This window comes from Bidens hawaiensis, unplaced genomic scaffold, assembly GCF_021521415.1.
Source record: "Bidens hawaiensis isolate Kalapana, Puna unplaced genomic scaffold, B.hawaiensis_p1.1 tig00015924_1, whole genome shotgun sequence".
Classification (NCBI taxonomy): domain Eukaryota; kingdom Viridiplantae; phylum Streptophyta; class Magnoliopsida; order Asterales; family Asteraceae; genus Bidens; species Bidens hawaiensis.
This window is the reverse complement of record NW_027492431.1, coordinates 300,257-327,500: the sequence shown is the minus strand read 5'-3', so window position 1 is coordinate 327,500 and position 27,244 is coordinate 300,257. Positions and strand designations below refer to the sequence as shown.

General features: G+C 42.4%; 2 non-coding genes and 2 pseudogenes across 4 annotated transcripts in view; 1 reads left to right on the top strand and 3 right to left on the bottom strand.

The window, feature by feature from the left end:
• Positions 1-6,267, bottom strand: part of LOC143550116 (protein SEEDLING PLASTID DEVELOPMENT 1-like) — a 6,846-nt pseudogene extending 579 nt beyond the window's left edge. Inside the window, exons 1-9 of the transcript XR_013138270.1 lie at positions 5,797-6,267; positions 5,509-5,723; positions 5,287-5,425; positions 2,438-2,472; positions 1,663-1,837; positions 1,432-1,594; positions 352-590; positions 96-272; positions 1-18 (exon numbers count right to left, since the gene is read on the bottom strand). The exon at positions 1-18 is cut by the window's left edge and continues 108 nt beyond it. The product of XR_013138270.1 is annotated as a protein SEEDLING PLASTID DEVELOPMENT 1-like (transcript). The remainder of the gene's footprint in view (positions 19-95; positions 273-351; positions 591-1,431; positions 1,595-1,662; positions 1,838-2,437; positions 2,473-5,286; positions 5,426-5,508; positions 5,724-5,796) is intronic.
• A 2,061-nt stretch (positions 6,268-8,328) lies between these two features.
• LOC143550115 (transcription factor TCP4 pseudogene) lies at positions 8,329-10,694 on the top strand (annotated as a pseudogene). The gene is made up of 2 exons (XR_013138269.1): positions 8,329-9,827; positions 9,911-10,694. The product of XR_013138269.1 is annotated as a transcription factor TCP4 pseudogene (transcript).
• Positions 10,695-12,469: 1,775 nt separating this feature from the next.
• Positions 12,470-12,543, bottom strand: TRNAI-UAU (transfer RNA isoleucine (anticodon UAU)). Its single transcript has one exon. It is a non-coding gene; the product is annotated as a tRNA-Ile (tRNA).
• A 4,721-nt stretch (positions 12,544-17,264) lies between these two features.
• TRNAI-UAU (transfer RNA isoleucine (anticodon UAU)) lies at positions 17,265-17,338 on the bottom strand. Its single transcript has one exon. It is a non-coding gene; the product is annotated as a tRNA-Ile (tRNA).
• Between the last annotated feature and the right edge of the window lie 9,906 nt (positions 17,339-27,244).

Sequence of the window (27,244 nt, the reverse complement as noted above, 5' to 3'; positions counted from 1 at the left end):
CTGTGTCAACGCACTTGTCTACACCACAAAAGTTTATGAACAAAATAAATAATTATCTTTCACAAAATCATTATCAAAAAACCATTAAACGTTACCTTCGTGACATAAATAGGTATGTCATTAGAATGCGCAGCAGCCTGAATCCGAGTATTTTTCTTGATTTTAGATAATAATGCAAGTATTGCATCCGCTTCACTAATATTATCCGTATATTCAACAACAGATTCCATCTTTAAATGTTTAAATACTTGTCTTGCACTTGTCTCCGAAACCTGCAATACTTAAGATTAACTTTTTGCAATAAAATCCAATTATATTCATAATTAAATAAGTGAAATCATATTATCATACGCCATAGAGATATAGAAACAAGGATGGCTTATCATTTGAACTATCTGCATCAATTTGAGGCTCTTGAGAAATGTGTTTGACAGGTGTAAGCTTCTCATTGGTCCATTGCGGAATGCCTTCAACCGTGGAGACACTCTTCTTGACAACTGCTTCGTATGCAATTGGATTTTGATCATTTTGTAATGTAACATCTATCACTCCTTGATTCAACTTGCAAATTTGATAATTTGGGGAACGACCTTCCTTACATGAAAAAATGTAAAAATAATCAAACTATGAAACAGGTTGAATCAAATAGTTAGTAAAAGAAAGAATGGTTGATTGGGTTGAAAGCTGCCTATAGTTTATTACTGATGCACAGTCTCTTAAGTCACTTTTATTTTATGATTTGGATTAATCAAGGAAGTTATTTGTAAAGAAAACTTAGAAGTAGAAAGAAAAATGTGACCACAGAAAACCGAATAACCGACCCGTAACCGAAATAACCCACATAACTGAACCGACAATTTAGTTTCATATATTTTTAAAAACAGATTCCGGTTCAGTTTTGGTTTCGCGTGTACTTAAAACCGAAAAAACTGAACAGATGTTTATAACCAAATCGAACCTGTAAAACTAATCACGGGTAGTAGGGTTGTGCTTAAAACCAAAACAAGCTACCTGTAACCGAAATAACCTACATACCTGAAGCGAAATAACAGAATCCGGCCTAAAACCAACAGTTCGATTTTATACTTTTTCAAAAACAAATTTCCAGTTCCGTTTTGGTTACGCGTGTAACGAAAAGACCTAACCGACATTTATAACCAAAATATGTTTAGGCCCAACGCTTTTAGACCCAAAATCATTACTTTGGACCATTTTTTCCGGCCAAAAATTTAGGGCCAAATATCAAAACCGGGGCTGACCCCATTGTGAAAACCGAAAAAAGAACACAGACTGAACAGATTTTAAAAACCTAAAAACCAAAATATTGGTTTTTCATTCGATTTGACCCATATAAAAAAGGACCCGTTTCAACCCGTTATCCAATCCGCCCATCATGCCACTTATAATAAACAAACAAAGACGAAAACGAACCAGCAAGAATCGCATCAACGGTTGCTTCCAAACTACCATGAACTCTCAACTCAACTCTAGAAATAATCTCAACCGCACAATCAAACGTTGAAGGGCCTTTTCTCTCCAACACTGATTTCTGCACACCCCGTCGGTTCGCCTCTTCATCTCCTAGTGTCACACTCTTAACAACCCCATATTATTAATTCCAAAACGAAGATATACATACAAAAATAATAATAACTGAAATACCTGTATTCCTCCAACAAGCATATCCAATGAAGGATTCATCACTAAATTCTCAATGGTAATACCGTGAGCGGTTGCAACTAACTGAATCCCACGTTGTGCAATTGTGCTTGCAGCTGCTGCTTCAAGTTTTGTACCGATTTCATCGATTACTATCACTTGAGGCATATGGTTTCAACTGCTTCTATTAATACCTAGATTATATCAAACATCAATATTTAACAACCTAGTATACATGTTTGGAAACATACATAATATGCACAATTTAAGAAAATTATATTATTGTCCCACATTAGTTGTTTTACTCTAGATGTTATTCTTCACTACTAAGTGTGTAAACGAGCTTAAACAAGCCCAAGCTTGAGCCTAAGGATAAGCTCGATTAATAAACGAGCCCGAGTAGGCATGTGAGCCTAAATGAACGTTTCTACTATATAACTTTTGTAACATATTATATATATAATTACATAATTATTATTATATACATAATTATATAAAAAATAATTAAATAATTAATATTTGTGTTGTAATATAATTTATAACTATAATAAATATATATAATAAGAAAAAAGCTATAAATATATATAATAAATTAATAAATAACAATAAAGAAGCTGAGCTTGAGCTTGAAAATTCACTCACAACCCGAGCTCGAGCTTTAGCATTAACGTTTGAAGCCATCTGAGATCAAGCTTGATTATTTACTTTATAGCTAGAGCTCGAAACGAGCCAAGCTCGAGCTTGAGCTCTCATATAAACTAGATGAGCTTGGCTCGGCTCTTCTACACCCCTATTCATTACCTTATGTTGCATGTGTTGGGTTCGTAGGCCTTGTTGGCCCGGTTTATTATATGAAGTCAAAAGAGGAGACGGGTGTGTGGGCGGTCGGGCCCAAGCCCGGCCCGGTTTAGATTTCTTGCATAATAATTTACTAACCCTAGTTCAGTCTCTATATAAACAACATTATGTACTTGTAATATTGGTCACTCAATAAAGATATACCTAGTTGCCACCCGTGGACGTAGGTCAGTTTAGACCGAACCACGTTAAATCCTCGTGTTCGTTTACTGCTTTCGTGTTGTGTTCAGTTCGTGTGTGCGTTTAATCCTAACAAGTGGTATCTAGAGCTTAGGTTCGAATCACACGAAGAACACGGTGAACCAGTTCCGCGTGTCGCCGCCGCACCAATGATCGGGGCTAGGGTTCCGCCGCGTTACCGCTAACTGCTGCTAGGGTTTCGCTGCCACCAGTTGCCACAGGTCAGATTCAGGTTGTCGATCTAGGTTTTCGGTGTTGGCAGCTAGCCGACGTATCCAGCGATCGACCGGAAGGTTGAAAAGAAGGCAGAAGTTTTGCGAGTCGAGATCCTACTTTGCAAAGTACGAGTCAATAACAGCGAATCAAGATCCTATTTTCGTTGAAGAACAGTTTCAAGTCAGAAGAAATTTAAAGAAACTTAGAACCAGTGCCAACCGCGTTTGTCAGGTTTATCGTTTCAGTTTAAAGTTTCGGTTTCTGATTTACAGTTCGTTATTCCGCTGCACGTTAAATAGGTTGATTGTTTAACAGAGTTCAGTAGAACAATCGTTAAGTTCAGGCTCGTGTTGCTGTGTCTGTCTCTGTTTTTTTTATCCAGTTTTTCGTTTTAGTCATTGTTATGGCAGAAGACGGAAAGGTTTCGATACAGAAGTTTGACGGACAGAAGTTCGGTTGGTGGAAGATGCAGATTGAGGCACTACTTTGTCAGAAAGACTTGGATGTAGTGTTCGAGGATGAAAAACCAGAAAAGTTGTCAGAAGCAGATTGGAAGAAGTTAGACAAGAAAGCTAGGGCTTGTATTACATTGTCGTTGTCGGAAGATGTGGCGTTTAACGTCATGAAAGAAACCACAGCCCGTGGTATGATGGACGCACTATCCAACATGTATGAGAAGCCTTCGGCAGCGAATAAGGTCTATCTTATCAGAGAGCTAGTGACAACTCGAATGAAAGAGGGTGGGTCAGTTACAACTCATATCAATAATCTTAATTCGATCTTGTCCCGCTTAGTGTCAGTTGACATTAAGTTTGATGATGAAGTTCAAGGCCTCTTGTTATTATCCTCTTTGCCCGACAGTTGGTCGCAAACAGTGACTACAGTTTGTAGTTCGTCTACAAATATTACTTTCGATGGGATTCGAGATCTGATTCTGGGAGAAGATTCAAGACGCAGAAGTTCAGGTGAATCATCAGGCAATATGCTAGTCACAGAAGGTAGAGGTAGGGGAAAACAGCGAGGCAGTGGGAGCAGGAAGAGGAGTCAGTCTAAGACTCGTAAGGATATTGAATGTTGGGGTTGTAAAGAGAAAGGACACTTCAGGAATCAGTGTCCGAATGGTAAGAAAGAGGTGAACGTTACAGAAGACGACACAGATGACGGGGTCAGTAGTGATGAGGCTTTGGTTTGTAGTGTTGAGAGTAGCGTTGATGCTTGGGTGATGGATTCTGGTGCATCGTTTCATGCCACTCACTGTAGTGAAACGATGAAGAATCTTAAATTTGGGGATTTTGGAAAGGTTCGACTAGCGAATGATGATATTTTAGAGGTTACGGGTATGGGAGACGTTGATTTGATAACTTCAGCCGGTACTTCTTGGACTTTGAAAGACGTGAGGGTTATTCCAAGTTTGAAGAAACGTTTGATTTCAGTTGGGCAGTTGGATGACCAAGGGCACGATGTTAAGTTCGGGAATGGGCAGTGGAAAGTAGTCAAAGGGAATCTCGTGGTTGCTCGTGGCAAGAAAATGGGTTCGTTGTATATGGTCGATATGTCACCGAAAGGAGTGGATCCAGTTTTGGCGAAAGACAAAGTCCGGTTCACAGAATCTCGTGGGCAGAAGAAGGTTCGTTTTGCAAGTAACAAACCCAGAGCCAAAGTGAAGATTCAGGATGAACGAGCTAGGAAGGTTAAATCAGTTGGGGGACATCGTGACAGTGGGAGCACAGGTCGTGTTTCAGTTACAGTTCCAGGTCGACAGTGGATTAAGAAAACCAGTATTCCAGCTGTGAAAGTCTCTCCAATGAATTACTTGCTGAATATGGAGAGTGTTTGCTCTCAGGTTATCTCAGGATCCGGTAGTTCGTTACAGTGGGAGCCGGTAGGGACAGAGAACGGGTCAGGGGCAGTTTCAGCCATGACTGACGTGTTGGAGCTCCGGGGAGCTTCAACGGGCCTTCAGGTTAATTGATGAGAGGGCGGTGGCAACTAGAAGAAGTTTAATGTTCAGATTACAGAAGTACAATCAGGAGTGCAGACGAGAGTACTCAAGGCCTCCGAGTGGGAGATTGTTGGGTTCGTAGGCCTTGTTGGCCCGGTTTATTATATGAAGTCAAAAGAGGAGACGGGTGTGTGGGCGGTCGGGCCCAAGCCCGGCCCGGTTTAGATTTCTTGCATAATAATTTACTAACCCTAGTTCAGTCTCTATATAAACAACATTATGTACTTGTAATATTGGTCACTCAATAAAGATATACCTAGTTGCCACCCGTGGACGTAGGTCAGTTTAGACCGAACCACGTTAAATCCTCGTGTTCGTTTACTGCTTTCGTGTCGTGTTCAGTTCGTGTGTGCGTTTAATCCTAACAGCATGTCACAATCAGGAACTTGCATCCGTCGAGCATTCCCTATACCTGCATGCGGGATATCACCGTCTCCACCAATTTCATTTGAAGTATCAACAATCATTACACGCTTATTATAATCATTTGCAAGCATTCGCGCTACATCCCTACAATACACAATTGCAGGTCAAACAAACATAAACTTGCTATTAGAAATACTTTGAACAACAAATATACAAAATGTTTAAACCTGATAATAGTTGTTTTTCCAACTCCTGGAGGTCCAATAAGCAACAAAGAAGCCCCGTCTTTAACCAAATCTTGCAACAACTTCGCACTTCCGGATACCGCTCGATCCACACGACACGTTAGCCCGATGATCGTCCCCTTCCGGTTTCTAATAGCGCTTATCCGGTGCAAAGTCCTACTAATTCCCGCTCGATTATCGATAGCAAAATCACCAACCTAAAACAATTTATCCTCATTAAGACAATAGGTCGAACACTTGGTGTGCAATAATCAAAACAACAACACTTACCAACGAAATCGCGTGTTCAAGGTCATCAACCGTGATCAAATTATCCGACAACACAAAATCACCCGACGGAAACCGAGCCAAGGGTTTCCGGCCCAAATCCATAACCACTTCAATCAATTGATGAAGCTCGTGATGCTCGTTAACCCTCCGTCGCATCTCCTCCGGCAACAGCCTCAACATGCGCCCTAATTCCATGTCAAACTCTTCTTCGGTCGAAGTTAAAGTAAACTCCGAGTTAGAACATGGGCAAGGTGTGTACCCATGGCTCCTGTGAATGATATTGTTTGATAGTTTACAGCGATGGTGAAGATGAACGAATTTGGGTGTTGATAATAATTTGAGCAGTTGGGTTTGGGAGCCCGAGTGGGTTTTGGGGTGTGGAGAGATGGATTGTAAAGGTAGACACAGCATGTTTGGATTTTGGCGCCAAATGCAGCGAGTGGTTAAGTGTGGTGGTTGAATGAAGCTGGATTGAAGGAGTCTGACAGAAATTAGTCAATTACTTATAGTTATACCCCCTTAAGTTTTGTATTCTTTTTATATATATACTGGCTTATAGCAAAAGGCTAGAGACGAATATTACAAGAGAATAAACTTGGGAAAATAATGACGATGAAAAGTAACACCAATTGACTCATTCTAACCATAATGTGATTACGATATGAAAGGAATGTTGTTGAAAACGATATTGTTCTTAGCTTTTCACATAAACTGCATAACAACTATTAGGCTATGTGTTCCGGGCGATATGGAGAACGGTTTTGACCCTATACCGATACTGTGCAGCTACACCAGTCGGGCCCGGCAAAGAGGGCAGGAAGGGGAGTGGGGGTCAGACAATGGGCGGTATTGGGGAATTTGTTGGAGGGCCTTTCTTTTAGCGGTAATATTACCGATCCGGATAAAATAAAATTAATTAATTAATTTATATAACTCACATCTTCTTCAACACACATTTTCTTCTTCTCATCCAATAAACAAACAATATTTTCCTCTAAAAAAATCAAATCCTCAACTTTCCACAACCATAAATCCAAACTCAAGCCCGAGCTCGAACCATAACCGGATTCCAAACCCGATCGATGAGATCCATCACAAATTTGGTGGTCTCAGTTGCTTTTAAATAATCTATCGCATCTAGATTCGGCTATGCGGGATTTTTTTCCAGAGGGGGAGGGGGGGTTGGGAGAGGATGGCAAAATCCTAACCAATATGCGAACAGGGATGACAAATAGATTTATTTTAGTTAATTTATGTTGTTTCATGTTTCTATTAGTTTTTATGTTTTTTTATCTTATTTTATTTAAGTATTGTTATATTATTATTTGTGTTAGTTAAAAAAAAGTCTGGGCTTTAAACCACAACGGGGCAACATGGCATAGGGGCTTCAAAGCCCATCCACATTCCACAACACATAGCCTTACGATACTTCAAATGAAATTGACAGGTTACATTTTTTACATCAGTATGTGAGTATTACTCCCTCCGTCCCGGTCAAAGTGTCTTAGTTTGAAAAACACAAAGTTTAAGGTAGATTAAATGATTGTTTTCTTTGCTTACCAAATGACAATAATGCCCTTGAAAATTGGGTCCATCAATATTGTTTATTAATTTAGTTGTGTGTGTATAAGGGTAAACTTGGAAATCGGCTAATAAATTTTAAAAGTGAACATTTGTAATGAGACAAATAAAAAAGGAAATGTGAACATTTTTAATGGGACTAAGAGAGTATAATTTAATGAATCTTGCGCTTGATCATGTGATGCATGATAACCTAGATGTTGAATTAGTAAGAAACTAAACACAAGTAAAGATTCATACATAACGGGATGCTAATGGGTTGTTGTAAGTTCAAGGAGAGTGCTCCTCCCACCCTAACATCATTTTCGCTTAGGTGTTTTTGATCTTTCATGGGGGAAGAGAAGGATAAAGCAACCAATGTGGAGTAGAGAGTGACGAGAAACATTTGTATGAAAGAAGATCCATAAACGGTTATTGTGAAACAAAAAGGGTATTTGATAGAAAAGACGGGTAACACAAGGCAACCCGACTTGATCACGTTCGTGAGGAATCCATACGGGATGCTCTAATGATATCATCGATCATACATGCCTTCATTTCCCCCTTTTTTTTTTAATTTTAACGTTTCACTCCTTCGCAATAAATAAAGTTAAATCTATAAACTTAATTTTTTATTGTATTTAATATTTCTTCTATTTAACCAGTATAATAATACACAAGTATCTAATCTATAAAAGTAATAAAGCAACAAGCAATTAGGGATGCGAACGAGCTAAGCCAAGCTCGAGTTTTACACTACTCAACCTCCTCACTTTGAGCCTTCAATTGATCTGATCTCGAGTAGCTAGTTACAGTTCGACTAATACAAGTAATAAAATAATAATTAATTAACCTCACTTAAATATGTTAAATCTTTTTCTTACACAATTCCGATGCCAGACTTCTCTTTCTTTCTTTCTTGTAGGCCCCCAATATTAATAATGTATTCCTTTTCAAAACCCCCTCCAAATATCATGTGTTACTGTTCACAACCACCACAAACCCACCCCCACCACCTACACTGCACTATCCCAATTTACTCTACAACCACAGCCACAGGTACTCTATGATTCAAAAGCCTGCTTTTCATTACAGAAACAGTTAAAGATCATATGGGTTAGCCTGCAATTCAGATCAATTTATATTTTACCTTTTTAGGCTTTCTTCTTTTCTTCTTGTCATGCATAGCATCAGCAGCAGCCCTTTTTGGGATTATAACCAATTGCAGCATCAATCAATATTCTTCTCAATTTTGCCACAAACAAATAACAAGTTTTATCAGTATTATTATTATTATTCTTTTTTTCATGTATAGCTGCATCTGAACATGCTCCCAACCTGCCGGAACAAATGGAACAAAATGATCACCACCATAACCACCAACTCCACCACCAGCCAAGACCGTCGAGACAGGGGTTAACAAACACCGGCGGCGGTGGGAAGATTGTGGAAGTTAACGGTGGTCACATTGTACGGTCCACCGGTCGGAAAGACAGACACAGCAAGGTGTGTACGGCCAAAGGAACCAGAGACCGCCGTGTACGGCTGTCGGCTCACACCGCTATTCAATTCTACGACGTACAAGACCGCCTTGGTTATGATCGGCCCAGTAAAGCCGTTGATTGGCTTATTAATAAAGCTAAAGCTTCAATTGACGAGCTTGCAGAGCTTCCGCCGTGGAAACCCACCGCCGGTTTGAATCTTGATCAAAACCCTAATCATGAAAGCTTGAATCATCGTCGATTGAGTGATTTGGAGGAACACCCAGATGATGATTTTGTTGATATTCAAATGGGTAGTAATCAGAATTCGAGTTTTTTGCCTGCTTCTCTTGATTCGATCAAATCTTTTTTTCCGGCGGGTGGTTCGTCAACTCCGGCAGGGAATAATAATGATAATATTAATAATAATAACAACTCTTCCGGCATGCAATTTCACCACAGTTTTCCACAATCGGAGCTAATTTCAAGACCCGGTAACCAGAATCAAGATCTGAAGCTTTCTCTTCAATCATTTCAAGATCCGATTTCACACCACCAAACCGGACAAGGCAATAATAATAATAATAATAATATGTACTTTGACGGCGGTTCCAATTGGCCGGAAAACAGTGGGTTTAGTGGATTTGTGTTTAGTTCGCCAGCGACACAAACGACGCCGTTTATGCAGCCGTTATACGGTCATCCAACAAACAGTCGATTGTTTAGTTACATTTCTCAGAGGGGACCCCTTCAGTCCAGCAACACACCTCCGGTTCGTGCCTGGGTCGACCCGCCCATCGATCAACATCCGACCCTGGCTTACTTTCCCGGGTTCAGTTCCGGGTTGGGTGGGTTTTCCGGGCAGCATTTTCCTGCACGAACCAGAGATGATGAAGAGGAACACGATGGCGTATCCGATAAGCCGTCCTCTGCTTCCTCCGACTCGCATCATTGATTTATCTTCGTTTGTTAAACTCGTCTCTCGAAAGGGTTGGTTCCTATTTTGATTCACTTTTATAATTTTTGTACTTCTTGTCAATTTTAATTTTTATGAATTTTAACAACAATTGCAGGATGGTATCGCAGCTATATGATGAGAAGAACGAATTCGAGTTTGATTTAGCTTGTACTTTATTTCTATTTTTCATGTTTGAATTGAGCTACTTGTTGGCTTTAGACTTTGTTTGTGTTAAACTATATGTTTTCTATATCTACAATTTGTATGTCCAAGCCTATGTTTCTTAAATTGTAATTTGGTTCTTCATAAACTTAGATCAATGCAATCTTGATTTTGCCCTTGTATATCATAACATTATAGTATATGCTAACCGACATCAGTTTTTCAAGTGTGTGTGGTGCATTAGGGTTACTCGACCCCATTATCCGACACTTGGTTATGCTCCTGAACATGGTAAGAGTTTAGGATGATAGCATAAAGCGGGGTTAAGGGGTTGCTTTACTACATTCAGGCGCGCACAACATGTTCTGGTTATCTAGTTTGTGGTCCAATTATGTGTCCCCGGCTCGGGTGCAACCTTGCTAGAGAATTTTAGATTTGGTCATGTGGATTCTAAACGTGGTCCTAATGATGATAATAATAGTAATAATAACATGGTGAAATTCGAACGATACTATTAGTGCCTACCAAAAGAATATAGTGAGAAAAACTGTATGAGTTTAACCTCATTGTTCTCATCTTCGTCACTGCTCGGATTTCTGGGAACAACTTCGGGTGGTAAACATTTTCGTGGCTTCTTATGTTATGATAATTTAGCCTCGATTTTGACCTTGAAAGCTGCAATGGATGTTTATGTTTTAAGAACAAGATTGTGATCTTTGCAACAATCCATGTTACTAGAAAAAGGCCTAAATTGGATTCTATTGTGGACATTTTGAATCATTTTCTGGATCAAAACATCCTTATGTTTATTTTGGTTGCGTTGTAAAAGTTAGATATTCTAAGCAAACTGTATAGTAAATTTGTCTAATAATTTTATATTTTCACTATAGGATTTATATGCATTATGGTGAACATAAAAATTAATTAAGTAAATGGCATAACGCACACCATTGAGGACAATCTCGCGTTTAGATGATGTTATGCTATGTGATGTGAACTAACTAAAAAGTGCATTACACTTCGTCACGTAGATAATAGGTTTTAGCTAACCCTCCATTTAGCTATCACGTTGTTGTTTAACTAGTATTTAAATAAAAGAAAAAAGAAAACAAAAATAAATGTGTGTGTGAGATTGGTGGAGAGATAAAGGTGGTGCCCGCAATGAAGATGATGGTGTAGTTTAGCGGTGTCAAGAGAGCTGAAATGCCCGCCACCCATCCACACAAACACGCACACGCACAACGCCCACAAGGCATGTTCTTACAATTTACAACCTCTATGCGAGCATAGTTATTACAATAAATTGTTATAATACAATTTGTGAATTGTGGAAAGTACTTCCATTGAAGATTGAGCTTATGATGAAAAGGAAGCCTGTCAATAAATGGTCCCTATCTTCAAACTTAAATGTTTTTTTTTTTTTTTGTAATTTGTTTTATATAAAGAAAAAGGACGAGTCGTTTGGCGATAAAGACCATTGCTGGTACTTCTTTATGGTTGATGAGGACTTGTCATTGGAACAAATTACTACTCTTTTTTGGCTACATTTTTAGCCCACTATACATTGAATACATATCATACGCCGTTTCCGGTAGGAGAGTTATTTTTAGGTTATTAACATCCAACACATTAATATATTTGGATGAGGAGTATATCCGTTCGTATAAGTATACATCATAATTACCCAACATATACATATAATAACACCATTATAATAAATAAGCAAGTGTATAATCACACAATATCTATATGTACCCAACCTTAAATCAACAAGTTGATAATTACGCCTACAACTGTACAACATATAATTATAAATGTGCAACATATGTATATAATTATGCAACCTTATATTAGTCGTATTTATGTGTTATAAACAAAATCGTTTGATTTTATATGTTAATATTAGACTCAAATTAAAGATGTTGATTTTATATGTTAATGTGAAATATAAGATTGATACAAAAAAATAAATAAAAAATCTACATCGTAACAAATACATAGGTTTGCTTTTGTATTCTCTTAGTTATAATATTCCCCCAAAATGGTACAAATTCATAATTTTTTTATCCAACCCACTTGAAATAAAAACTCAAATCGGGTGTAAACAAGTTAGCTACCCTTTCTAGCCACGTGTGAATTATTAAACTGTATGTCCGATAATTTGGGCTAGCTAAAAGCTTGAAACAAGCCGAGTTCGAACTTCCACTTTTAGACATAAAGCTCAAGTTGGCTTCAGCACACGTAGTTTGGACTCGAGTAGCAGAAAATACTTGGCCAGTTAGCCATAACTTTTGTAATACCGGCACGCACACTTGATTTATAGAACAAATTGTGGCTGAAACAATCAAAGATTGATAGAAAACTTGCAATTTAGATACATTCAAAAGTGAAATCTTCAAAGAAAAATATGAACTTAATAACACCAAATGAAGCTTAAAGATACGACACCGTTGAAGCAATTTTAAAACATTGCCAAGATAATGAAATGTATGCCATATCGGTTATTAGTTGATGGTCCCGGCGGGGCTCGAACGCGCGACCTTCGGCTCATAAGACCAACGCTCTAACCAACTGAGCTACGGGACCTTCTGTTTTTTGAGGACAAGCTAGTTTATATTGTTTGAATAGTGTGATTGTTGTTTGTAGAACATCCAAGCAAATTTATAAAATGATTGCTGTGTGTTAAAATTTTACTCGTGTGGTTAACTAAAAGTCTAAAAGGGTACATTTAAATTATACATTTGACAGTTAAGTATTGCCATTTAAGTACTTTAAAAGTATTGCCTTTAGTAGTCACCAACTGTTGTTAGAAAATGTTTGTAACCAACTAACCATCATCAGGATTTCAAAAGTTTTAAAAGATTTAAAGGTTTTACCGGTTCTTAATTCTTTGATTAACCACTTTTGTGACAATATTCCTGCTATCTCTATATCTAATAACCTCGTTTTTATAACCGGTTTAAGCACTTTAAAATAGACATACATTTCTACAAACACAAAATGAATCAAGTGTCATCAAAACTTTTACCTTTGTAACAGATTGAACTTGTTTCATACGTTTGCTAGTTGCATTAACCGTATATTAAAAATATTAGTCTAATTCAGCAAATAAACAGTTTTATTTTCCCATTTTGATTTATTTTGTTTGGTTCTTTTTTAGTTGGAGGCTCATGGATGGACGTTGTACAAATTACAAAAGATTAATTGTTGGGCCCTTGCTGTTTATTAAGGTTTAGCTATTGGGCTTTTAGTATATATTCATGTCTTGAAGCCCAAAGGCTTAGAAGTTATTCGGTATGGAACTCGAGTTCAAGGAGTTCTTGCTCTGTCTAACAAAGCAAACTCATAAAATATTCGGTGTTTAATTTGCTTTCTTGATAGTAAAGCATTTGAGTTTGGGTTCATAAATCCTTGCTCACTGTCGAATCACGAAACGAATCTAACCTGATCCATGACGATGTTTCCACGGATTTTCGAGATGAACGAACCACGTCTTGATCTTCTTCTTCAGCGGCTGCGTCTGTGACCTGCAATGGTTTCGGGGGTGTGGAGGCGACTACTAAGATATCCTGAGGATTTCTTGTTCACAGACACAAAAAGTGGTGGTGGCTCTTACTGAGCATGACCCATGATAGACCTCCTTATATAGAGTCTCATGGCCACCATCATGGTACCCTAATGGGCCTAGCCCAGTTAGGGTTACCTCCACAAAACCCCCTCGGCCCAATAACATTGTATTAGTCCATGCGATAAAATATGCCAAACATAATAGATTTAGGGTCGTAGAACCGGGTTTTAGTACCATACCCCTACAAGCCCCCCAAGTCCAGTGTTGCTTCTGGGCGCGCAAGCGTCTAGGTGGAGCGCTGGACTTTATAAGGTGTGAGGCGATTTTTTCCCCTTTTCTTTGGCCTTGTCTTTATTGTCTTTTGAGTTTTGAGAGGTTTTCTTCATGATGGTGACATGTTGTAATAAAAGCCTGCGCGCGAGGCGACTTACGAGCTATAATAATAATGAAGCTTGCGCGTGAGGCGACTTACGAGCTATAATAATAACGGAGCTTGCGCGCATGGCGACTTATGAGCTGTAATAATAATGAAGCTAGCGCGAGAAGCGACTTACGAGCTAAAATACTAATGAAGCTAGCGCGAGAAGCGACTTACGAGCTAAAATAATAATGAAGCTAGCGCGAGAAGCGACTTACGAGCTAAAATAATAATGAAGCTGGCGCGAGAGGCGACTTACGAGCTAAAATAATAATGATGCCTGCGCGCGAGAGGCGACTTACGAGCTTTGAGAATAATAATTAAGCTGGCGCGCGGGGCGACTTACGAGCTGAGAATAATAAAGCCTGCGCGCGAGGGGCGTCTTACGAGCTGTAGCATAATAAAGCTTGCGCGTGAGGCGTCTTACGAGCTAAGAATAATAAAAGCCTGCGCGCAAGAGGCGTCTTACGAGCTTTGAGAATAATAATGCCTGCGCGCGAAAGGCGACTTACGAGCTAAGAACAATAATTGAGCTGGCGCGTGAGGCGACTTACGAGCTTGTAGAATAATGAAGCTGGCGCGCAAGGCGACTTACGAGCTATAATAATAGAGCCTGCGCGAGTGGCGTCTTACGAGCTGAGAATAATAAAAGCCTGCGCGCGAGGGGCGTCTTACAAGCTGTAGCATAATAAAGCCTGCGCATGAGGCGTCTTACGAGCTAAGAATAATAAAAGCCTGCGCGCGAGAGGCGTCTTACGAGCTTTGAGAATAATAATGCCTGCGCGAGAGGCGACTTACGAGCTGGTGAATAAAAAAGCCTGCGCGTGAGGCGACTTACGGGCTGTAAGAATAATAACAGCTTGCGCGCGAGGCGTCTTATGAGCTGTGTGAATAATAAAGCCAGCGCGTGAGGCGACTTACGGGCTGTAAGAATAATAACAGCTTGCGCGCGAGGCGTCTTATGAGCTGTGAATAATAAAGCCAGCGCGTGAGGCGACTTACGGGCTGTAAGAATAATAACAGCTTGCGCGCGAGGCGTCTTATGAGCTGTGAATAATAAAAGCCTGCGCGTGAGGCGACTTACGGGCTGTAAGAATAATAATAGCTTGCGCGCGAGGCGTCTTATGAGTTGTAATAATAGTGGAGCTTACGCGTGAGGCGGCTTACGAGCTACTTTATGTCACGCGCCACGTGCAGATGTTGCATGCACGTGCGCGTAGACTTTGGTTTTGTGTTATGCGCCACGCGCAGATGTTGCGTGCGCGTGCGTGTAGACTGTGACATGTGCGAGCATGTGATGCGTAAGCATGTGATGCTTAAGCATGTGTAATATGCGTGAGCATATGTGATGCGTGAACATATGGTATGAGGATTTCCAACCCCTAAGTTTGGCGTGTAGCCATATGGGATCAGGATTCCCAACCTTGCAGTTTGGCGCGTAGCCATATGGGATATTAGGAGGATTCCCAACCTTGGCGCGTAGCCATATGGGATATTAGGAGGATTCCCAACCTTGAAGTTTGGCGCATAGCCATATGGGATATTAGGAGGATTCCCAACCTTGAAGTTTGGCGCGTAGCCATATGGGATATTAGGAGGATTCCCAACCTTGAAGTTTGGCGCGTAGCCATAGGGGATATTAGGAGGATTCCCAACCTTGGCGCGTAGCCATATGGGATATTAGGAGGATTCCCAACCTTGAAGTTTGGCGCGTAGCCATATGGGATATTAGGAGGATTCCCAACCTTGGCGCGTAGCCATATGGGATATTAGGAGGATTCCCAACCTTGAAGTTTGGCGCGTAGCCATATGGGATATTAGGAGGATTCCCAACCTTGAAGTTTGGCGCGTAACCATATGGGATATTAGGAGGATTCCCAACCTTGGCGCGTAGCCATATGGGATATTAGGAGGATTCCCAACCTTGAAGTTTGGCGCGTAGCCTGATGCGCACATGCACGGCTGCGGAGTGAGAACCCCCGAGCGTGCGTACATGGCGGCGGAAGTCTAGTAACTTCTGGATCTGCAATTTAAGAGTCAGATCTGCAACTTTAGACCTAAAATCCAGGTCTGTAATCTAGACCTAGATCTGTAAATCAGATCTGGACAGATCTGAAGATTCGGAGCAGATTTAAAACCATCACAGATTCGGAGATCCTGAATCACAGATTCACAGATTCGGAGATCTGATCATTCGAATCACGGATTTTCCTTCTTGCCAAGATCTGGAAGCCTCTTTTTAGATCTATGGATCTTTTTGAGCTTTAAATAGAACAAGCTTTGAAGCCTTTTTCTGTAAACTTCCAGATCTGCGTTTTTCTTGGGAGAGATCTGACAGCCGAGATGAAGATCGAAGGGCAGTTCGTTGCCGTCCCACGGATGGCGCCAATGTCGAATCACGAAACGAATCTAACCTGATCCATGACGATGTTTCCACGGATTTTCGAGATGAACGAACCACGTCTTGATCTTCTTCTTCAGCGGCTGCGCCTGTGACCTGCAATGGTTTCGGGGGTGTGGAGGCGACTGCTAAGATATCCTGAGGATTTCTTGTTCACAGACACAGAAAGTGGTGGTGGCTCTTACTGAGCATGACCCATGATAAGGAGGTGGAGACCTCCTTATATAGAGTCTCATGGCCACCATCATGGTACCCTAATGGGCCTAGCCCAGTTAGGGTTACCTCCACAAAACCCCCTCGGCCCAATAACATTGTATTAGTCCATGCGATAAAATAGGCCAAACATAATAGATTTAGGATCGTAGAACCGGGTTTTAGTACCATACCCCTACACTCACTTTACAGATCTCAATTCACAAATTCATTTAAGTTGTGTCTTCAACATCATTAACTTAGATAGTTAGATGTCAACCTTGTATTTTCATCAACATCTTAAAGCTTGCTATGTTTTCACTAAGTGGCTTACATACAATCTAATAGACGTTTTAACTTCTCTCAGTTTATTGAAGCTTCATACTGATAACGACTGTTTCGTTTTGGCGAATAATCATAAAAATTGCATGTTAATTATGTTAGTCATGTTGGCTGGTCGGTTAGTTAAGTTGTTTGTCAAAAGCCATAGCAGTTATAGCTACTATGGCCTCAGCAATGAAAAATGTCCCAAAAACAGACGACCAACCAAAACCATAGTCAAGAATATGTAACTAGACAAGGAAAAATGTATAGAGGGTAAAAGCAATGAAAGATGTATATAGACGAAAAGTGGTGAATGAGGCTTACAAAACTTGCTAAAAAGCATTGTTAGTCATATAAAGACAAACATTATAAATAAATTAATAAACTCAATAACTTTAGGATGTTGGTCCCGGCGGGGCTCGAACACGCGACCTTCGGCTCATAAGAGCAACGCTCTAACCAACTGAGCTACGGGACTATTCAGTTAACTTTTAAAAACCTTTTTTCTAAGTATGTCTTGCTTTGAATTTTCAGACAAATAATAAACTGAATACTGTATCTTGACGTTTTACTTGTGAATTTCACTAGCCAGGTACACCAAAGTTATACATTCAAAGTAATATAATTTATAATTTTATATAATCATTTTTACTTTTAATCAAATTAAATTATGTCGTTTGTAATCAATCATACACGATCTATTAAATCCTATGTATCATCGTTACATATTGAACCAGAGGTTTATTTTGTAATGTTTCTCATGAGATTTAATATTTGAAACATAAATAAACAGAAAGGTTTCTACCAAAATGAAAATGCAAGACACAATGTATAACTTGTAAAACCTAACATATATTAAATTGATGTGGTCTTAACTCTTAAAAGCAAATGCATACCAATAACATTAACACCAGAATTATACTTCAAACCAGTTAATAAATCATCTTATTATGTTACATGTAGGCTCTAACTAGGGATGAGATCGGTATCGTACACACGCCCGAAAGTACCTGCATCGAATTTTATGGTACGGGTATGGGTACCTTAGGTGCGGTACTCGCTAATTTGGTACCACTTTGCTCTTTTTTAACACTAAACTTGGTACTGATATCGATACAGTATCGACAATCAATTATCTATAATATCAAAACCGTAATAGCACAACCAAAACCTTAATAACACAACCAAAGCAACTGGAACTAGGGTTTGATTGGAACTGGTGGTTTATAATCGACTGGAAATTAAGATTAAAAGATATAAGGCAATTAGGTTTTAAAAAGCCCGCGGGAAACCTTGAACCGCCTTATGATAAAAAAACACGGGTACGTTAAGTCGTGAGGTGTTGGAAATCCAAAATAAAAGCCCCTACATATTCTAAACGGGTACTGAGTACTCGTAATACCCGCACTTAAAATCAGTAAATCTGGGTACAAGTACCCGTTCAGAATAGACAAGTACAAAAGATACATGTATAGGTATTCTGAAAAAAAAAAGTATATCATCCCCTAGCTCTAACTAATTGTGCCATTAATCCACTCAATTGTTGGAACATTTTTGATTAGCGACTCGACTAATAAACGTGGGTCAGGCAGGCGCGATATGGTATTGATGAATATTACATATTGAAGAGACGTGGATCGACTCACTGGTAGACGATCTACTTTCCTCGGGTGTGATTATGCAATTTCACCGATGGTTTCTCTTGGATCTGGGTTCTTCCACCTACAAAATGAATAGCACCGTCAACTTACCCCTCAGAAAGGGACAGAGGGGTCCTCTTTGGGGTAACCCTCCGGTGTGAGAATAAGTATTTGTAGAGAAGATAATAATATGTGAGAGTAAGGAAATCTGGAGAGTATTGCTTAATAGCTGAATACTCTGTGTGATTGTGTTACTGGCTGTAACTGTCTGTGATTGAATGTAATTGAATATGATTGAATGTGAATGAATGTCAATGAATGTCTGTCTCTCCTTGTGGAGTTGATGCTGTATTTATAGTGCTAGGGTTTCCACTGATTGGGCTCAGCCTTGTTGGCCTCCTCCAATTGCTCTGCGCCACGTGTCCTCTGGGACACCTGGCGCTTTCTCATTGGTTGTAATCACGTGGTAGCACATGTGTCATGCTGAGTTGTCGACCTTTCATTTGGCAGCTGTCAACATCAGCATATTCTTATTCCTTAAAAAGATACCTTCTGGAAGGTTGTCTGACGTGCACAATCAGGGTTGCCCTAATCCTGATTTGGATAAGGACGAGGTTGATTATGTGCCTGTGTGATATGCGCCAATCCTGAGGATGCGCGAGGTCTTCTCTTTATTCTCACGCGCAGATGTTTCATGCGCAGATGTGATATGCGCCGCGCGCTGATGCGCCACGCGCATATGTGATATGCGTGAGCATATGTGTGCCTGGGCATATGATGCCTGAGCATGTGTGGTGCCTGGGCATATGATGCCTGAGCATGTGTGGTGCCTGGGCATATGATGCCTGAGCATATGTGATATGCGCCATGCGCGTAGGTTTTGGCTTAGTGCCTTCATAATGTCTTGATTTCAAGCTTCTTGTCTTTATCTTGTGGGTTGACCCGCCTTGCTCCGTGTTGAGGCGGGTACATACCTCTTCAAGCCCCCCCAGTCTAATGTGTGTCTTGTCTCGCGCGAGCGAGGTAAGATAGATGTTAGACTAAATAGTTTGCTCTGTTAATAGGTGTTTTGTCTTTTTCTTCTTATTATTCACCGTTGCGCGAAATTCTATCCTCTTGGTTGCAAACGAATCGTCCCTGGACGTGGTTGGTTGTTGCTGACGTGGGCCAGTGATGGAGACGTGTCAGGCCTTTCGTGTGCTCGAGGTGCTACAGTTGCCTTTCGTGTCCCCTCACATGCTGTCAGGGACACGTGTCACGCTCGCGTTGGTCCGTTCCTGCGAGTGGTGGCGCGTGTACTCTGGCAGCAGCCGTATAGTTTCCTTTCATGTCCCCTCACACAGTGTCAGGGACACGTGTCGCGCTCGCATTGGCCCAGACCTGCGAGTGGGGGCGCGTGAATTCCGTTCAGCACCAAAATTTCTCTCTCCTGGGCCTATAAAAGCCAGCCCTTAGAGTTTTTTTATCCTTCATCTTCTTGTTTATTCTTCTGAGCTTTTCTTTCTTTTTCTTCTGATTATCTTTGTTCTGCTTCCCAAATATCTGTTGTTCAGGAGCATCATTTGTTCTTTGTCACCGTTGTATGTCTGATAGCTCAGACGACACACTCACCCCCATACATTGCCGTAGAAAATCGTTAGTAATGTCTACATTGAAGAAGACCGGCAAGGGGAAGAAGGCTGCTGAGGTCTCATCGGAGGAGGTAGGGAGGACCAAGGCGGTGAAGAGGTGGAATGAAATCCCCTGCAAATTGAGGCAGGCTGATCTTGACAGCCTTATCGCCTCTCAGGGTTTTCCCACCCTGTTTGGCTGCATGTTGCCTGGGGCCGGGCAAACGGCGGCGGACCCGCCTACCGGCTATATATCCCTATATAGCCATTTTTTCACCCACTGCAACCTTCGTCTCCCGATGACAAGGTTTGTGGGTGCACTGCTTCAGTTTTATGGGATTCATATATCCCAAGTCTATCCGTTTGGACTTGTGCGCATGACTCACTTTGAGTTCATGTGCAAATCCCAGCGCGAGGAGCCCACCCCTCGGCGCTTTCAGTTTTTTTACAAGCCCAAGATCCAAGACAGTTGGTTTTCTTTTATTCCTCGCAGTCAGAAGGTGAAGTGCTCCACTGTTTCATTCAAGAGCCTTCATGACTGGTCCGAGAGGTTCTTTTACATAAGGGCTGGTGTGATCCCCATCCGCATGACCATGCGTGCGATTTCTTCTGCGCCTGCGGATGTGGGTGTCCTCAAGAACCCAACTGGCGCCTGGGTTAATAAGCTGACCGCTGAACCATCCCCCGCCAAGAACATTTGTGAGGAGGCGCTGGTGGGGGTTGGTATGAGCAAGAGGTGGGCGGACAGCGCACTTGAGCCCGTTATCCAAGTCGACGGGTTATGTAAGTTTTATCTCATTGCTTTACTCCTGCGCGAATATAATTCTTTTTGCTGAACTCATTTGACTTGATTTGTGCAGTCACCAAGGAGTATATCCATGCTGCCTATGATGAGCACATGGAGGGTGGCTCCGTCGCGCTTGGCGCTGGGGAGGTTGGTTTCCCGGATCGCTTTGATGACATGTTCATCCCTGTTGATCTGGGATTTGTCTTCGACAGCGATGCGCCTGGTAAGCCTTTGTACTTATGCATTTTCCTTTACAATACCAAATTTTGCTAACACTTCTGTTGCATGTATTGTAGATGCGCTCGAAAACTACGAGCTGGAGCTCGCGGAAGAGGAGGAGGAGGAGGAGGCGCCCCAACTAAAGCGTAAAGCTAAGGGGAAAACTGGCGCAGGGGCCAGTAAGAAACAGAAAAAAGATGTTGCCCCTGTTGTTCAGGACCCTCCTACTCAGGCGGGGGGATTTGGGAAAACCCAGGAGTTTACCACCAAGGTTTCCTTGTCTTCCCTGCCTATAAAAGTGGGCAGACCTCCTGTCCACCTGAGGCATGGTGCCACTACCTCTTCCCTTCGCGCGGCGGAAACGCCCGCGACAGGTAAACTTTGCTTATCCTTTATGGTTCTATGAGCGCGATTCTGATTGAAGTACTAATGAATCTTGCTCACTCAAATGTTTGTAGAGCCGGCGACAGCGCAACAAGATGCCGAGGCTGCGCCGGAGGTCGCTTCGAAGTCCCCCGTTTTACCCTCAAAGAAGGGTAGAATGGACTTCATGGCGATGTTTGCTTCGCGAACGGAGTTGCGCCAAGGTACGTATTGCGCTCTTTTTCCTGACTTTCTTTTAGACCAAGTCATGAACCATTTTTTTTTTTTGTTGATTTTTTCACAGAAGCTGTAGCTGGCGTACAGGCTTCTGGCGGCACTCCTGGCGCCGGCGCCAGCGCCGTTAGCCCTGCTCCTGCTCCTGCAAGCGATGAATCTCCCCTCATTGGGATTACTAAGGAGCAGGAGGCCGTTTTGCGCGCCGACCTGGCGGCGCCGAGACCTCCCTCACCTCCTCCTGCGCACAGCCCCCCTCGCGAGACCGATTTTGATTCTAGGTCGCAGGAGAAGAGGCCTATTTCAGAGGAGGATGAGGAGGTTCATGCTGAAGACTCCTACGACGCCAGCGCCAGCCCTGTAGCGCCACGAGGTTTCGCGGCGGAGCCATCTCGTGGGGCTGGCGCTGACTTTTCTGCTTCGTCCCCGCAGGTATAGTTTCTTTTTTGCTCCGCTGCGCGGACTTCCATCTTAATGTTTTGATGACTTAGACAATTTCTTTGTTTTTTGCAGGAAGCCGATCACACTTATCGCCCGAGATGGAATATAACTGAAGACAGCACCTTTCAGTCCATGGGTGTGTGTGCGGAATTCTGGGCTCATGCTGTGCCTCCATCTGAAAGGAGGTTCCAGGAGGACCGCGCTCGCGACGACCTGCTCAATGATCATATGTTTGCTGGGCCGGCCTTCATTGCTGCCTCCCAAGAGCTTCGCTCTGATTACGTAAAAGTACGTGATGCTCTTGCGGAAGCCAAGCAAGAGGCTAAGGTGTCTGCTTGGCATCTTTCTGATGCTCGCGAGAGAGCTGAAAAGCTCCAAGCCGAGCTCAGTGAGAACAGAGCCAGTGCCAACAGCGCCTTCGTGAAGCGCGGGCATGAGCTTCAGGCGGCGCGGGAGAAGCTGCAGGTGGCGGAGGCGGATGCGGCCAAGTTCGCGCGCAGGGCGCGCGACTTGGAGTTAGAGGCGGAGGCGCGTGACCAAGCTCTTGTCCAGTCTATCACTGAAAAATCATCACTGGAGAGTGAGGTTGCGCGCCTGAAGAGGGAGCTGGCGGCCGCGCAGGCCGATAAAGATGAAGCCCAGGCGACGGCGGCGTCTAGCCAGGAAGCACTTGATGCTGCGCGAGCGGAGAAAGAAGAAATCTTGGCGGCAGCAGCGTCTGACAAAGAGGAGCTGAAAAAGACTAAGGAAACTGTTGAGTTATTAAACTCTTAGGTTCCTTCCCTCGAGACGTCTGTTGCTGGCCTCGCGCAGGATCGCCACTGGCTCATCTCACAGGGCATGACTCGTTGCGCTTTCGCGATGAAATATTCAGAAAAGTTTCAGGCCCTTGTGATTGACTGCAACGCTGCCGCGCGCTTGGTGGGCCGAGCTGAAGGGTTCACGGATGGTTACGAATATGGCATGTTAAAGAAGAACCCATCCGAGTACCCTTATCAGAGCAACGCTGCCTGCGCGGAAATGGCCGCGATGGGGGAGAAGTATATGAACACTCCCATTCCCATCCTTGTGCAGGTATTTTAACCTTAATGAGATTACCTTGACTTATTTTCTAAGTCTTTTTGTACTCATATTTTTGCTTATGATTTGCAGATATCCGCGCTTGCTGACCAGCCCGATCTCGTCGCGCTAAAGAAAAATTACTTGACGAGTGCGAAGGGGCTGGTGGCGGCGATGATGGCGCGGCGAATGCTGGCGTTGCTAGCGGCTCTGGCGTGGCCAAAGGATCCGCTCCTGACACTGTTGTGCCGGAAGACTCCATACAAGATGAAGAACTTGACTATGGTCAGTTTGGAGATGAAGAGGAGCAGGCTGCGCCAGATGCCGAGGGCGATGATGTGGATAATGAAGAGGCTTATGTCAACGTGGAGACTTGAGAAGCCCTTCATGTTTTTATTTTTATTTGTAATTTGTATCTCATCTTGTAAACTTGTAAATTTCAATGCTTTTGAATGAAATTCTGCTTTTCCTTTCTTCGTATCTTGCGCATTCCCCATTCATCTCTTTATATAAGATATGCTTGCATGTTAGAATAAGAACAAGGTTGTATGTAATTTATTATACTTAACCCTTGTCATATTGTAAGTGATTTTTCCATATCTTAATTATGTTGACACGTGTCTTGGCGCTTTCATTATTCCTCTTTTGCGCGACGTTATCGCGCGTTTATGGAATTATGAGTTTTTTAGCCTTACGCGTCAGTGTGTTACTCAGATATCCATTACAATGTTATGCGCGACCTCGACCTGAGACCTTAACAACTATGTTTTGGCGTTTGCTTTGCCTTAGTTGTTTTTAGGTATTTTATGGTCAGGCTGCGCAGCATGCAGGATGGATGTTGTGAGTTGTTTGAGCTAAGGCTCACATTATTGGGCTAAGGCCCTGACGTTTTAGAGTTAAGACTCTTTAACGCGTTTGCGCATGTATGTTTTACTTCGTTTTATTTTGTTTTGATGTCAATACAATGTTGTCGTATTGCTCAAAATTAATAAAGGGAAGTGTGAAACATGTATGCAAAAGGTAGTATAATTGGGCTAAGGCCCTGACGTTTTAGAGTTAAGACTCGTTAACGCGTTTGAGCTTGAAGCTCGCGCATGTATGTTTTACTTCGTTTTATTTCATTTTGATGTCAATACAATGTTATCATATTGCTCAAAATTAATAAAGGGAAGTGTGAAACATGTATGCAAAAGGTAATAGAATCCACATTAAGAGAAGATAGCGCGTATCATTATTCATAATGGCTTAAAAAGCCTTGATTACAAACTTGACATTTACATGAAACATTTTCTAAGCTGTGCCGCGTTCCATGCGCGCGGGATCTTCTTTCCATTCAAATCTTTTAAAGCATATGCGCCTTTCCCCAATTCTTCTGAGATTTGATAAGGTCCCTCCCAATTGGGGGACATTTTTCCCGGGGGTATCGCGCGGCTAGCTTCATTGTTTCGAAGGACAAAATCATTTTTCTTGAAGTGGCATTCTTTCACACGCTGATTGTAATATTTTTCCAGTTTTTTCTTGTACTTGGCTTCACTGATGATAGCCGCCTCTCTGCGCCCTTCAAGTAAGTTGAGATCCAACCTTCTTTCGCGCTCGTTATCAATCTTGCTCATCATGAGCACTCTATGGGATGGGCATCCAATTTCTGCTGGAATCATTGCCTCCGTTCCATAGGTTAGGCTGAACGGGGATTCGCCATTGCTGGTTTTGCTTAATGTCCTGTGTGCCCACAGGACATTAGGTAGCTCTTCAACCCAAGAATGGGATTCTCCCTCCAACCTTTTCTTCAGCCCATTTAACAAGCTTTGATTCGCGCGCTCCACTTGGCCATTCCCCTGAGGGTGATATACCGAAGTGAAGATTTGGTTGATGCGCAATTCCTTGAGCCAGCTGGATATCTTCCTGTCAGTGAATTGCTTGCCATTATCGCTCACAATTTCCATGGGCAAGCCAAAACGGCATATGATGTGGCTCCAGATAAACTGCTTCATCGCTTCGGCTGTGATTTTTGCTAGTGGCTTGGCTTCGACCCATTTTGTAAAATAGTCTACTGCCACTACCAAAAATTTTACTCGCCCAGGCGCTTGCGGTAGGGGACCCACAATGTCGATTGCCCATTTGTGGAAAAGCCATGCGGAGGTCACCGGAATCAAGTTGTTCTTTGGCTGCATGGTGTTTGGCGCATAGCTCTGACATGCTTTGCATTTTTGGATCTCTTTTAGAGCGTCCAAGTACATGCCAGGCCAATAGTAACCTGCGTTCATTGCCTTGGCAACCACCATGCGCGGGCCAGCATGTATTCCACAGATTCCTTCATGTATCTCTCTGATCACATAGCTTGCTTCCTCAGCATCTAGGCATTTCATGAGCGGCCCAAGATAAGAGCGTCGATATAATGTACCATCAAGCAGTTCATAGTTCTGCGCCTTGTGTCTTATCTTCCTCGCTTGCGCGCGATCATCTGGTACCTTTCCCTCCTTCAAGAATTCCATTATTGGAGTTATCCATGATGAAGGGGTTGTATGAGTTACCAGGACAGACTTCGCTACCACCGACGGGTTGCTCATTACTTCTACCCTGACATCTTTGCCAAAGTGATCAAAACTGGTTGATGCCATCTTACTCAGCGCGTCTGCAGATTTGTTTTCACTGCGCGGAATATGAATGATTCTGAAGCAGTCAAATTGCTCGATGAGCTTTATCGCCTGCTCTAGATATAGAGGCATGGTGTTCTCCTTGGCATCATAAAGGCCATTGACCTGTGCTGCTACCAAGTATGAATCAACATGGGCCTCTAGCTTTTTAACTCCGAATTTTTGCGCGATGCGCAGGCCAGCCAGCAGGGCTTCATACTCAGCCTCATTGTTGGTGCTTTTGAAGTCCAACCTGATGGCGTAAGTATATTCATGATTATCTGGATCCACCAGTTTTAGGCCTGCGCCGGACCCTTCGTTGTTTGAAGCTCCGTCAGTGAACAATCTCCACACATTTTCTTCGCCATCGGCTCGCGGAGGATCTACCTCGCGCTGAGCCTCTTCAATTTTTCCTTCGGGAACCTCGGCAATGAAATCAGCCAAGACTTGTCCCTTTATTGCTGGACGGGGCTTATAGGCGATCGTGTGCTCGCCTAATTCCAGCGCCCACTTTGTCAGTCATCCTGAGAGCGCAGGGCGCCGCAAAACTTGCTGGATGTTGTAACCAGTCAGAACTTCAATGGGATGACCATTGAAATATCTATGAAGCTTGCTTGACGCGTGTGTTAGTGATAAAACTAACTTTTCCATGATGGAGTAGCGCGTCTCAGGATCTGTCAGCACCCGACTCACATAGTATATTGGCGTTTGGATTCCCTTTTGATCCACCAATAATACTGCGCCAATGGCGCGCTCGCCTGCTGATAGGTATAACGTCAAAGTTTCACCAGGAAGTGGAGCTGTGAGCGCGGGCAGATTTATCAAACATTCTTTTATCTCCCTGAAAGCTTGCTCGGCCTCAGGAGTCCATTTGAATTGGCTTTTCTTTAAGCAATTCCTCAATGTGTTGACAAATGGGGTAGATTTGCTTGCATGGTTCGCTAGGAACCTGTTGATTGAAACCAATCTACCATTCAGCTTCTGGACTTCTTTCATGGTGGATGGCGAGGGCATGTCAAGGATGGCCTCCACCTTCTCAGGGTTCACCTTGAAACCATCCTTGGTGACCATTACACCTAGAAATTTTCCCTCTAGTACGCCGAAAGTACATTTGCTCGGATTGAGCTTCATGTTAACTTCCTTTAGGCGCCCAAGGGTTTCTTCGATGTCTTTGAGCATTTGCTTTTCCTCCCTGCTCTTGATCACCAAATCATCCACATAGACTTCTAGGTTTCTTCCGATTTGCTCGCTGAAAACGGCATCCATCAGTCTTTGGTAGGTGGCGCCCGCATTCTTCAAACCAAAGGGCATTTTTGTGTAGCAAAAAACACCCTTGTCGGTTCTAAATGCGGTCTTGTCCTCATCTTGTGGTGCCATTTGAATCTGGTGATAGCCCTT